Below are 13,152 nucleotides of genomic sequence, written 5' to 3' on the forward strand. Positions count from 1 at the left end.
ATACTTATCAAACCTACTCTTGAGAACCATGGACCACAGGTGTGAACGAGTTCAGCAAAAGGCAGAAAAGCGCTTTGACCAAATGATGACAATACTTCAACAATAGTGCCTCTGCCAATATCCCTTTCTTTTTTCTTAATTGACTACTACGTGTATGCACGCAGTACTTCTACATGGCCCCATTGGAAGCATTACATGTGGTCAAGGATTAAATGTTGTGTTGGGATTGTCACCCAATCAAAGCAATATTCAGAAAACTAAACCCACGAAAACAGTAAATAATCAACAAAAAGAAATTGGTCATCTAGTTCGACTACTCGAGAGGCTCAAAGGTAAGAGTCCATCACTATGTGCAAGATTCTCCCAAGAGTTTTAAGATTAGAGAACAACAATCAGATTATTGACTCAATAAATAGATCATCAATCTACAACAAATCTCACAATAACACTATCTAACCGACATAAGACCAAGACGCAAGTGTAGAATAGTTTTTTACAGTTCAAAACCAACCCAAAAAAGGCCTCAAAACTTCCTGTCACGAACACTATACACAAGCCTGGGATTACAACAGACCAAAGGCCACAAATCAAGGCAAAGATTTGATTTACAACAAAGAACGAACCACGGATCTGAAAATCAGAGGTGATGATATTAGAGAGACCAAAAATGCCAGAAACTCAGAAAAGAAAACCAAGAAAATGAAATGAACCCCTTCAAACTGTTTATAGCCAAACCCAAGGGTCAAGACCATTTTCATTTAAGCCTCCACCGTTAGATCAGATCAACGGTCTAGAAGAGTAAACAACAAACACAGATTTAGGAGATAGTGAGATAGCCAGTAGACTTGTAAGTTAAAAAAATGTTTTCCCACTTATAAAACGGGTTCTTGATTTTTGAAAACGCAATTTTACAATCTTCACCTTGTTTTCTCAAACCCCTCGCTCTCTCTAGTTGCTACATTGCGCTTGACAGTATTTTACCGTATATCATTGCCCTAGGTACCTGCAAAAGATTAACCTGTATCAATATTTTATAAAGATAAACAAGATTTAAACTTACTACTAGTTAGAATTTTGGTTCCCATATCGGATGAGTTCACATTAGTATGAATTTTTTCAAGTATAATCTCACTACGTGCAATTTTCTCTCGTATGAAGTGATACTTCACCTCAGTGTACTTAAATCTCTCTTGATAAACATGATTTTTACATAGAAGCAAAGCACTTTAACCATCAGTGAAAATTATAGGTGACTTTTGCAAAAAATTTAATTTTTCCAAAATTTCCTTTAATCAGATACATTCTTTTATAGATTTAGTAATTGCCACATATTCAACCTCCGTGTTGGATAATGTGACAACAAAATAAAGTTGTGACTTCCATGTGATGCAGTTATCACTAAGTGCGAAAAAATAGGCAATAGTAAACTTTCTTTGATCTTTATCCCCATCAAAATTCAAGTTTAGATAACCCTTTAACGTAAGCTATTCAAATCTATTTTCAAACATCAATCCCATATTTAATGTCCCGACTATGTATTTTAGAAGCCATTTTAAACCAAACTAATGAGGTTTTTCCGGATTAGACATGAATCTACTTCGAAAACTTATAGCATAAGTCAAATCAAGCCCAGTAGTGATCATAAAAACATGACCCATCTCATGGCATTAGCTTATGGGATATTCTTCAGTTCTTTCATTTTCATTTTTAGTTTAAGGTGATTAAGATGATGATAAATTCATATGGGCTGCAAAAGTTACATTCACATGCTAAGCTTCTTTCATACCAAAACTTCGTTCAAATAAGTACTTTGTGTTATAATTAAAATATTCTCTTACCTATTTCTATTAATAACCATTCCTAAAATTTTTTTGGCATTTTCTGAATCTTTTTTATCAAATTTAGACTTTAGAAGATTTTTATGTCTTAAAATTGGCCAATAGCATGTCATCAACACGTAGAAGTAAATAAACTTCACTACCAACCCTATATTATTGTAGTATAGACAATGATCATATTCACTTCTTTTGAAATCAATCTCTCAATATATATGTTTCAAATCTAATAAACCATTGCTTTGGATTTTGTTTGAGCCCATACAATGATTTTTGCAACTTACAAACATAATCTTCCTTTTCCTTCACCTTAAACCCTTAGGGTTGACTTATATAGATCTCCTCATCTAACTCATCGTGTAAAGAAGCCATATTGACATCTAATTATTCAAGTTCTCAATTGAATTGAATAACTAGTGCAAAAATCAATCTAATGCTCTTGTATTTGACAATCGGAGAAAAGATCTCATTATAGTCAACACCCTCTTTTTTAAGTAAAGCCTTTGGCTACAAGCTTTATATCTCAAAGGGTTAGATGAGGTAATCCCATCCTTCAGTTCGAAAATCCACTTGAATTGAACAACTCTTTGATTTTTAAGTTTCTTTACTAATTTCCATGTATTATTTACAAGTAAAGATTTCATTTCTTCTTTCGTTGCATCTTTTCATTTCTCAGATTTAAAGCTATTCATGGCCTTTTCATAAGATGAAAGTTCTAGAGTTCGCCAGAGATAAAGGCAAAGTCATTCAAATGATTTATTTCATACCTTGGATTTTGTTTGACTTGTCTCCTTTCTCCATCTCTAATCAATTGATAATCCTGAACACTTGTCTCAACAGTAGGAACATTTGGACTTTCAATTTTAGTCCCAACCTCAATTTGAGCAACATTTTCATCAAGTTGTTGAATGCCAACTTCAATACTCTCAACTTGAGCGGGGTTTAACCTTGCTAGCTTTATCTCACTCCGTAAAGAAGTATCTTTATTTTGCTCTTTTAAATTATAAATTTAATATTTCGTACATGGCATTTTTTATTCATTAAATACCATATTTCAGCAATTAATAAACTTAATGCCCTGCACAACCAATACACACAACCTGTATCCCTTCACACCTGTCGAGTACCAAAGCATAACACACTTAGTAACTCAAGGGTCCAACTTTCCCTCAACTTGATGGGCATATGCCGCACATCCAATCATTCTAATGTGAGAAAGGGTTGGGGGCTTACAGGTCCAAAGTTCCTGTGGAGTCTTAAATTCAACAGAACTACATGGAGATCAATTTAAAAGATATAGCATATATCTAAACTTGTTCATTAGAGTTCTGTTCATTCTTTCATCGACCCCATTCTGTTAAGGCGTGTGCTCAAAGCTCACCCTATGTGACTTTCCCAACACACATGTTTCACAAAATTCAAGGGGCTCAATCATATCTTTGCCAAGTAATTTTCAGTCACTTGATACTTGAGATCCTTATTTTCTACATGTCCCATTCCGTTATGCTACAATTCTAACTTGTTTTCAATTATGCTCAAAGATTTAGCTTCTTGATAAACAACAGCCTCCCCCATTAGATAGTACAATCCATTTTTTTCTAGTCCTTTAAAGATTACCAAAAATCCTTTCATAACTTTCAAAGTGTTATTTTCAAACTTGAAAGAATGTTCCTCGTCTTCAAGAATTTCCATTGAGATGAGATTTCTTTTCAGGCTTGGGACATATTTTACATTTTTCAATTGCCTGACAATGCCATCATATATCCTGATGGCAATGTCACCAATACCAATAACACTTTAAGAGTTATTATCACCCATGTACACTTTCCTAGGTTCAACTTATTTGTAATTATTTAACAAAGATTTATTATGACACATATGGAATGTACACCCTAAATCCAAGATCCAGTCCTTATCAACTTCTTCATTAGACACAATCATTACAAGTAGACTATCTAACTCAGAACCAATAGAAGAATTATTCAATTTCCCAATATTTTGATCCTTTAGCTTTTTCTTCCATTAAAAGCAATCTTGTTTAGAGTGACCTAGTTTCCCACAATGTAACACTTCTTATTGCTTTTATCTCTTGATTTAGATCTAGTTTTAGATTTCAGTTTAGATCTTCCGTTGTTGAAGTTATTCTTCTTCTTCTCAGCCATTCCTCTTACAAACATACTCTCCTCTCTTGAACTTATCCTAAATTCTCTCTTGACCTCCACTTTCCTAGACTTTAGAGCATTAGTAACAATTGTTTGTGTTAGGTTGTCTCTTGAGTATTTTATTGCATTCTTAATATCTTTATAAAAATTAGGCAATAAATTACGAAGGATTACCACAAAATCCTCATCCTCAGATTTTTTATCATTATGAGTAAGGCTCTTAACTAGGATGCTAAAATCACTCAAATTAGCTTCTAAGTTTTTCCCTATATCTATTTTAAAACTAACGAGTTTCTCTAAAAGGTAGATTTTATTAGGCAATGTTTTAGTCAAAAACAAAGCATCTAATGCAGCCCATAAAGCTCTAGGAGTTTTAGCAATTTCCACTCGTCTTATTATGTTATCAGATAAGTGCAATATGATAGAATTATATGAAATTTTCATTCATATTTATAATTTCATCAGGCTTAGCTTTCAATTCGGCAGAAAAAGTTTCAAGATCATCCAAGGCTTTAGCAATCCTTTGTTGGACCAATATAACCCTCATTTTCCACTTCCAGATAAAGTAACCCCCCTTTCCATCGAATTGTGATAATTCGACCATCGAACCCATTGTAGGTTCTATAAAAGGGTAGCTATTACTCGTTGACATTAGTGATTCTTAATATGAGAAATCACTTAAGTTGCATAAAAAGTTTTGCAGTTAATGACAATTAAGCTGATCTCCGAATGAAAAACAACAGCAATATAATATACGCAGACTGCAATAGTAACAAGAAGAAACGATTTTAGATTTTTCGCAGATAGTAACACTCAGTCAAACTAAAGAAACTGGTATCCTAAACGTGTTCCTATTACAATTAGATAATTTATCCAATTCTTGAATAAAACAAATCACAGTATCAATAGATTCACATATTAATAATTAAATCACGCAAATCAATTTCTGTAAATTTGTATAGGAACAATCTCATCAAATAGTGTATAAAAATATTCAACCAAACTCCAGTGCTGATTTCAGAACCGAATATTCCGTTCAGTTCGAGTTATTGGTATTGCATAGATCAATAACTTTAAATCAAATTTCATAGATGCCTTACCCACGCCTCACCAGACTCCGATACCAGTTTATTGGGATTTTGCCACCCAACCGAAGCAATATTCAGAAAATTGAAACATAGACCCACGAAAACAGTAATAATCAACACAAGAAATGCTCAACCAATTTGACAAAGCCTACTCGGGGGACTCAGACGTAAGAACCCATCACTATATTTAAGAACCTCTCAAAAGAGAGATTAAGTTTAGAGTACAACAATCAGATCACTGACCTAATTAGTAGATCATCGATCTATAACAGGTCTCACAATCACACCACCTAACCGACACAAGTGTAGAATAGTTCTTTACAGCTCAAAACCAACCTAAAGAAGCCTCTAAACTTCCTGTCATGAACACTATACACAGGCCACAACGCAAGCCTGAGATTACAACAAACCAAAGGCCACAAATCAACGTCAATATCTGATTTACAATAAAGAATGACCTACAGATTTGAAAATCGGAGGTGATGATATTAGAGAGACCAAAAAATGCCAGAGACTCGGAGAAGAAAACCAAGAAAATGAGAGGAGAATGAGATGAACCTCTTCAAACCGTCTAAGCCAACCCAAAGGTCAAAACTATTTACATTTAAGCCTCAGCCGTTAGATTAGATCAACAGTCTAGATGAGTGAACAACAAACATAGATCCAGGTGATAGTGAGATAGCCAGTAGATGTATGCCAAGTGGACTTGCAAGTTAACAAACGTTTTTCTCTTATAAAAAAGGGTTTTGGATTATTGAAAACACAATTTTACAAATTGAATTTAGTACATAAAAAACAAAATTGAAATTTTTAAAACATAAACACGGTAAAGCAGGAAATTACTGAAATAAATTAATTCATTTGATGTATCATCTACATAATTTGTTTTTGAGTTCCAATAATATTTGTTAGCCAGGAATCGCTTCATGTTTAAGACATTCCAAATATTATTATCTTTGGAAATACAGTGAATTAGAAATTGGAATTTTTTTTTTATATATAAATGACAATGTGCAAATTTTTATTGATTGAAAAGTTTTATTACGTGCAAATCTTCAAATTTTCTTAAAATTTAAATATTTGACTTTGACTAAATAAAAAATAACTTTTTAATATACTAGTTTAGGCTCCGTGCAATGCACGAATTGTATTATTTGGAGGGTGATATTAGCGTTTTGAATGTTAATAATTGTATAAGGTAAATTATGTTCAAAGCGGGAGGAGTAATGAAAAAGTTTTTCATTAAGAAACTGTTGAACAAAGATATGTTTTTATATTCATAAAAATTAGGATCTTCTTGGTTGTTTCTGTTATCATTTTGAAAGTGTATGTTTTAGTTGGATGGAAATGGAGATCTAAAAGCAAAGCACAAATTGAGAAAAAGCAAGAAGCATCATTTAGCGCTTATAGACTACATCTAATATTTTTTGAAAATAATAATTGGTACAATGTTGAAAGTTAAATATTTACATGTTAATTATTTGAACGAAGGGTAAATAAGCGAAAGGTTTATTAAAGAATTTTGTACATATTTTACATTTTTTTTAATGCTATACATTTAGAAAAAGAATCTGATAAATATATCTCAATTTATTTTTTTGCATAATATATATGATGAGAAAATTGCACTATCTCTAATTTGGTTTAGTTGTCTAGTGATATATTATATTTCTCATCTTTTTTTTCTTTTTCTTTTTTTGTCATTTGCAAATGAAATAGAGTTAGCAAAAAAAACACTTCTTGAGTATGAAACAATTGTCCTTTATACCTGTTCCTTTGAACTTATTCCCATGGCATCCATTGTCTTTTTTGTTTCTACACACTCTCCGGATTCATCAAACTTGTCTAAGTTGTAGCAATTTGATTGATTGAATAACGGAACTTTTTGGATTGCCCAACAAATTAATATGAAATTAAAAAAAGGTGATGACTTATGTCAAGGATGTGTTCACTTAACATTTACAAGCGAGCTCAATTGAATTCCTTGGAGCTATGTAATCCTAGATTTCCCTTTTGATTAATAAGAAGATATTCCTTGAATGATGGGTCATATTTCTAGAAGAAAGTGAGCATATTTTTAAATTCTGTTTTGCCACTTAAATCAGAACTAAAGAGACAACCATCAGCTGATGCAGCAAGAAATAAAGAATAAGTTCAGTGCCAATAGCCCTTTCATCAACCAAGGAAATGTATTCTACACTGACGAAAAGACTCTGATTGCACATTCATCAGATTCGAAGATTCAAGACCTAATCACTTCAGTAATAAATAGCACCAGGAATCAACCAATTATATGATCACCACTGCCTAGAGAAGCAAGATTGACAGAATTCAATTATATGGACAAGTGATATGTAGAAGAGAGTAGGACAAAAATGGCTCAAAGTCTCAAGCAACATTTTCTTAATATGGATTTCGATTTAAATTTTTAAAAGCTTGCAATTAATATATGGTTTGCTCTGTACTTATCACTAATTCACAATAAGCATAATAATATTGAGGAAACCTCCCAATAATTTCTACCACAGATGTTTGAGTTGCATCTAAGAAGAGAAATATCCTTTCCTTTACACAAATATCAGGGTGTACGAACAGTGATAAAAAATTGCTTCTATTAATTTAATCAATAAATGTCTGAGAATAAGACATGGAAAATAATTTCTACCTTTTTCTTAACTATCATCACAAATATAGGAAGAATACCCATCCGTGGCTGTGCCTATAACCTGATGATAAACATGTTCTCCAATATTGTTCATCAACATCTCAAGAAGCTGTAAATCCGACAAAAAACAAAGTCTTATCAATGCTTCAAAGCAAGTGATCAGGGGGACATATACAATCCACCGTAACTAAAAGAGATCCATCAAAACAAGCAAAAAAAAAAAAATTATATACCCTATAAGTACTTACCAGTACTGTAAACAATTGTGTGTTTGAATCTTTGCTTCCCAGGTATTCTTTATAACTTTTATAACATCTTTAGCTTGTTTGTATTACAAAAATACATAAAATAGTGGTGAAGTGGGTAGTGAGATTCAAAAACACAATTAATGTTAAATTAAACAACACTAATCTTGTCTTAAGAATTAAACTTCATTCAGCAAGATAAAAGTAACTTCAGCACCATTTTACAGACTTAAACAACAAAAGTATTGACTCCTTCAAATTCAAAACCACTATAATAGATATTGAAATTGAACATTTAGAGTACAAAATTAATAAATGAAGATATATCAACTCCTGTTAAAGTATACGTGGATCACCAGCTTACTGAGTTTCTTTAGCTTCTGGTACCAGATGCATCTAGCTAATAGAATAATAGTTAGGTGGGGCTGAATCTTCAAGTTTGATATTAACTATGTTCGAAGGAACCAACATTGATACTTTTTCCTCATTCCATTTCCCATTTTGTGAAACCTGAAGTTGGAACAGCTTTAATATCTCATATTTGCCATCGAAAAACCTACATTTATTCCAATGTATAGAATATTTAAAATAAGTAATTTTGAAGCTATGAATATAAGATTATAGATTGAATTTTGATAAAGGAATCTTACTGAATTTTCATAATTTGTTATGGTTAGGATAAATATGGACGTAAAAATATTTATTCTGATAGATATCTGTGACAATCTTTCATTTGTATCTTCTCTGGTGAAATCACTTCTAATGGATATTCGAAAACGAAGCATTCAATGTATTTGAGAAGGAAAACTCCAGAATTTGGCCTATAGCAAAAAGTAACTTGAATTTAGTTTATGTTAATGTTGTAAATGTAAAATAAAATTAAATAGAAAATCAAATATTATAGTAAATCGTTGAAATGCTTACCCATTATTTTGACAAGGTAGATATGGTATGATTTTCAATTTCATATGTTTATTTCTATGTTTTCTTAAGCTTGGTTTGCCGAAAAAAATGTCTGGAGATATCAATAATGATTGTACTACAGTCAAAACTGATTCTGCATGTAATTTAATTGCGTCTGGTGTATGAATGTTGTAGCTACAATCATATACATGAAATTTTCACTTTTGAAAGTCGATAAGAAAAAGAAATCAAATGTTGCCTGGATATGCAGATGGAATCAATAAATAGTTGTATGTTATCCACGGACGAGCAAATACAGGTAATTCTCCTTTTATGTACTGTTGTAATGCATTGAAATTACTTATAGAATGGGCAGCTCCTCCTTTTATAATTGAATACTAATGAACACATTCATTCTCGAATCTAAAGTTCATGATTGCATATTCTTTAGAAAACGGGGGAAATCCATCATGAATAAGTCTTCTCAACAACGTTAATTCTATATCAATATGTTAGTAAAAAAATGTAAATTAGATAAATTATTAATGGAGTAAAATTAATTATGATTACTAAAGTTGACTTACCACAATATTTATATCTTTAGTTAGATTTATTATATTTATTAGCGACTGTCTTCCGTATAGATTGTCGATTTCATCTTTCCAGTATGCGCTGTTTAAGAAAAAATTAAATTGTCGTCAAATAAGTAAAATACAAATTAGAATATTTAAGTTACCGAGGTTAAATTTAATAACTTATCTGATGGATTTTGTGATATCAATTCTTTAATTTTTTTGTATTTGTCGATGTTATAGTCTTCTAAAAAGTAGTTTGCGTTGTTGATAGAGATTGTGTCTGTTTCTGCTTACCTTTTTCTTCTTTAGTCGATCTTTCAACATTTTTTGTATGTTTAGATGTTGAAGGAATTTCGAATTCAACTGGACTTGTATGAGAAGGCACATCTCGTTGTATAGAGGCGACAATTGTTTCCGTGCGTGATTTCCAATCGGATAACTAATTCTGCATATTTCAATTTTTGTTCATCAATGTAAGACTTCGTTAAACTGAAACTGGTATCCACATAAGATTGCATGTTAGATTGTATGCCCTGGAAATAGTCTTGTTGGTCTTTTTGCTGATGTTCAAAAAATTGTTTCTGATTGTCAAGAATTGTCTGACAGAGGGCTTCTTATTTTTCAAAAATTGTATGATACTGAGCTTCTTTCTTTGTTGATTCTTGAATCATCTGTGTTTTTAAGCTGTCGTAGAAACCAAAGACATCTTGTCTATGTATATTGAACATTTGTTCCATATCTTGTTTAGTTATATAGTTTGAGCTACCAGAAGAAGTAGATTCAATTCCATTTGAAATGTGGATAGTTCTTTCTTGTGTATGTATGTTATCTGTTGGAATTTGTTTTGTTACATTGTCCAATTCACCATTGACAATGTTGTCTAGTGTATGATGTTGGTTATCAATTGGTAGCGAAAGATTTGTATACCAGAATGTTTCCAATTCTGCTTCAGTAGGATTTATCGTTGCAATTATTGGAATCTATAATTGTAATAAAATATCAGATGTATTTTTTTAAATTTATTTATAAAAAATTAAATATATATTCAATTATATATTGAAATAAACATACCTCTTGAGCAGCAAAAGACTGCCTAATAACATGTTCTGTGAATATTATTTGAGGCTGCTATTTATGCATTCGTGGACATTTTAAGCTTGTACGAATACGATGATCGAATTGTCGTCCAATTTGAGGAAAAGCTTCATATATCCAATACTGAAATATAAGTAAAAAGAAATATTAAAGTTTTTATATGATTAAATTATACGTAATGGGGAAAACAATGAAAGGAAAATACCAGGAATGCAAGTGGATAACCATGCAACGAATATTTACAGTCTGTTTCGTCATTTTGTTGTATTCTTCGTACTCTTTCAAGCTGTGATTCTTGTAGTGAATTTAATAAAATAAAGTATGTCTTACGTCCCCGTGGATACATAAGGAACTCATCAAATTGTTCAACCATTCCAAGAGTTCTGAAATCGATGTATCTTCCAGTTGATTTTAAAATGCATTCGACGAATATAACTAATTCCAACTTAAATTTATCTTCTCATCTTGACACATATGAAATACTTCAGAAAGTCTAATCATAGTAATTCTCTTTGAACCATTAAAGTATTCATCCCTGAGTCGAGTATTACTAAAATTGAGATTAACAGTAACTTCATGGCATGGTAATCCAGTGATTAGACAAAATTCTTGCAGGCCAAAACGGGCTACATGATCGTGTCATTGTGCCCAAACTTCGTTTTTTTACCGCAGTTTATAATTCTCATTATGAACTCATGTATTAATTTGCTGCTAAATTTTTCATTTTGCTTTTTATACGTACTTCCGCAAATGAATCCATGGAATGGACTGCACAATAAAGAAGCTTGATCATCTGCATCTATAAGTTCTATAAAATCTTTAAAATATTGATGATTTGCAAATTGAGTAATCGTAGCAGAGAACCATTGATTTGGAGATAATATGTATTCTAACGACATTTGCAAAAATTATTTAAAAAAAACCATTTATTGGTCAACAAATTTAATCATATACTAATCTAACATAATTCATTAGAAGCTGGCAAATTTTTCTCTTATGATGAATGATATTTTACGTACTACAACTTTATTAAAAATAAATTTAAGATTATATTTATACTACTTGAAGCATTGTTTTTTGTCATTGATCTAAAACTGTATGTGTATTGTGACGGAAAGGATAGCTACTCACATTTTCATATTTGAAATTTAATAGTAAAATATATAGATGGAAACAATATAATTTACACTATAATTAATATACAGTATAAATAAAATATTTTAATTTTTCAACTTAATTAATATATCACTACTACTACAATATTAATTTTGTAAATAATCTGATAAATTTTTTTTTACATGTTTTAGAAAATTTCCGGATAAACTTTTAAATTATTTTTAGTGTAAAAGGAAACATCATTTAAAAATAAAAAATTTCGATAACAAACAAACTTTAAAAATTCATCAACGATTGTTCGGTAGTCAAATCCATAAATGTTTTATATTCTCTCAAAGTTCATTTCGAAAATTATATCATAGACACATCGAACGATTTAAATGAATATCAAAAATAGTTAAACGTATATCAAACGTGTGTGTTCAAAAATGTGTATAACTTGTCTTTTTTTCTTAAAAAATCAATTATTTTCTTAATGTTTATTATTTTCGCGAGATAATTTTCTCAATACAATTTACATCATTTTTTTTATAAAATGTGTATGACGTCAAATTTTTTTTTTTTTACGTAGGATAAATATTTAGAACGATAAAAAGTAAGAGAATAACTATAATTGGCGATTTGGAAGGGAAAACAATGGATTTTGACCTCGAAAACTATGCCCACCCAACAAAAGTTATGGCCAAATTATCAAAAATACGTCCAAAAAAAGCTGAACTTTGAACACTCCGCGCAGCGCGGAGTGTTGGATACTCCACCTAGCGCATAGTGTTTAGTGAAACACTTACAGCAGCGCGGAGTTCAACATTTTTTTCTCCAATATTAAAGAGATGAAGATTGCAGCTCCACACAAGAACTAAAAAATAGTGGAGTAAATTGTTGTTCTCTTTCTCTTCTAAAGTAAAGTAACAGGAATAAAAACTTTTCTTGTGTGACTTGCGTCTGCAATTAAAATTATCTGAAATTGCAAAATAAAACTTTTGAACAATCTCAATTATGGAAAATTTATCTGTAGCTAAAATTAAGTATAATCAATTTGACTCCGATAACTGAGGCTCTATTTGAACTAACAATCCAATGGCTACCACCCATAGGCCGAGAGAATTTAGAATTTCTTACATTCACCATGTTGGGTGTAAGATCAAGTCTTGAGTAATGCCCCATGACATGAAGTTTTATATAAAAGCTTATCTTTACTACTTCAAATCAGCACAGGTTGAGAGTATATAATGTATAAATGTTTGGTATGATTTTTTAACGCAACAATATTTGCTAACTTTCTTATTGGCTAAACTATATATTCTTTATAGCATAAATAAATTCTAAATTTATTTTCATTAAATAAAAATTACCTTTTCCAATAGTAGAGTAGGTGACGAGAACGGTGGCGATGAGTTCGATTTTGGAAAAATAGGCTGCGAGAATGGCGACCTTCGATTTTGGAAGTTTAACAAATGTTTGCTTGTGA

At 31.2% G+C, this 13,152-nt stretch overlaps 1 long non-coding RNA gene across 1 annotated transcript; it reads right to left on the reverse strand.

Annotated features, from left to right (window-relative positions):
• Positions 1–275: 275 nt before the first annotated feature.
• On the reverse strand, positions 276–5,640 carry LOC111372481. Its single transcript, XR_002698779.1, has 3 exons — positions 5,098–5,640; positions 922–1,003; positions 276–790 (listed from the first exon to the last, which is right to left on the reverse strand). It is a non-coding gene; the product is annotated as an uncharacterized LOC111372481 (long non-coding RNA).
• Between the last annotated feature and the right edge of the window lie 7,512 nt (positions 5,641–13,152).

This window comes from Olea europaea, unplaced genomic scaffold, assembly GCF_002742605.1.
Source record: "Olea europaea var. sylvestris unplaced genomic scaffold, O_europaea_v1 scaffold1003, whole genome shotgun sequence".
In the NCBI taxonomy this organism is placed as follows: domain Eukaryota; kingdom Viridiplantae; phylum Streptophyta; class Magnoliopsida; order Lamiales; family Oleaceae; genus Olea; species Olea europaea.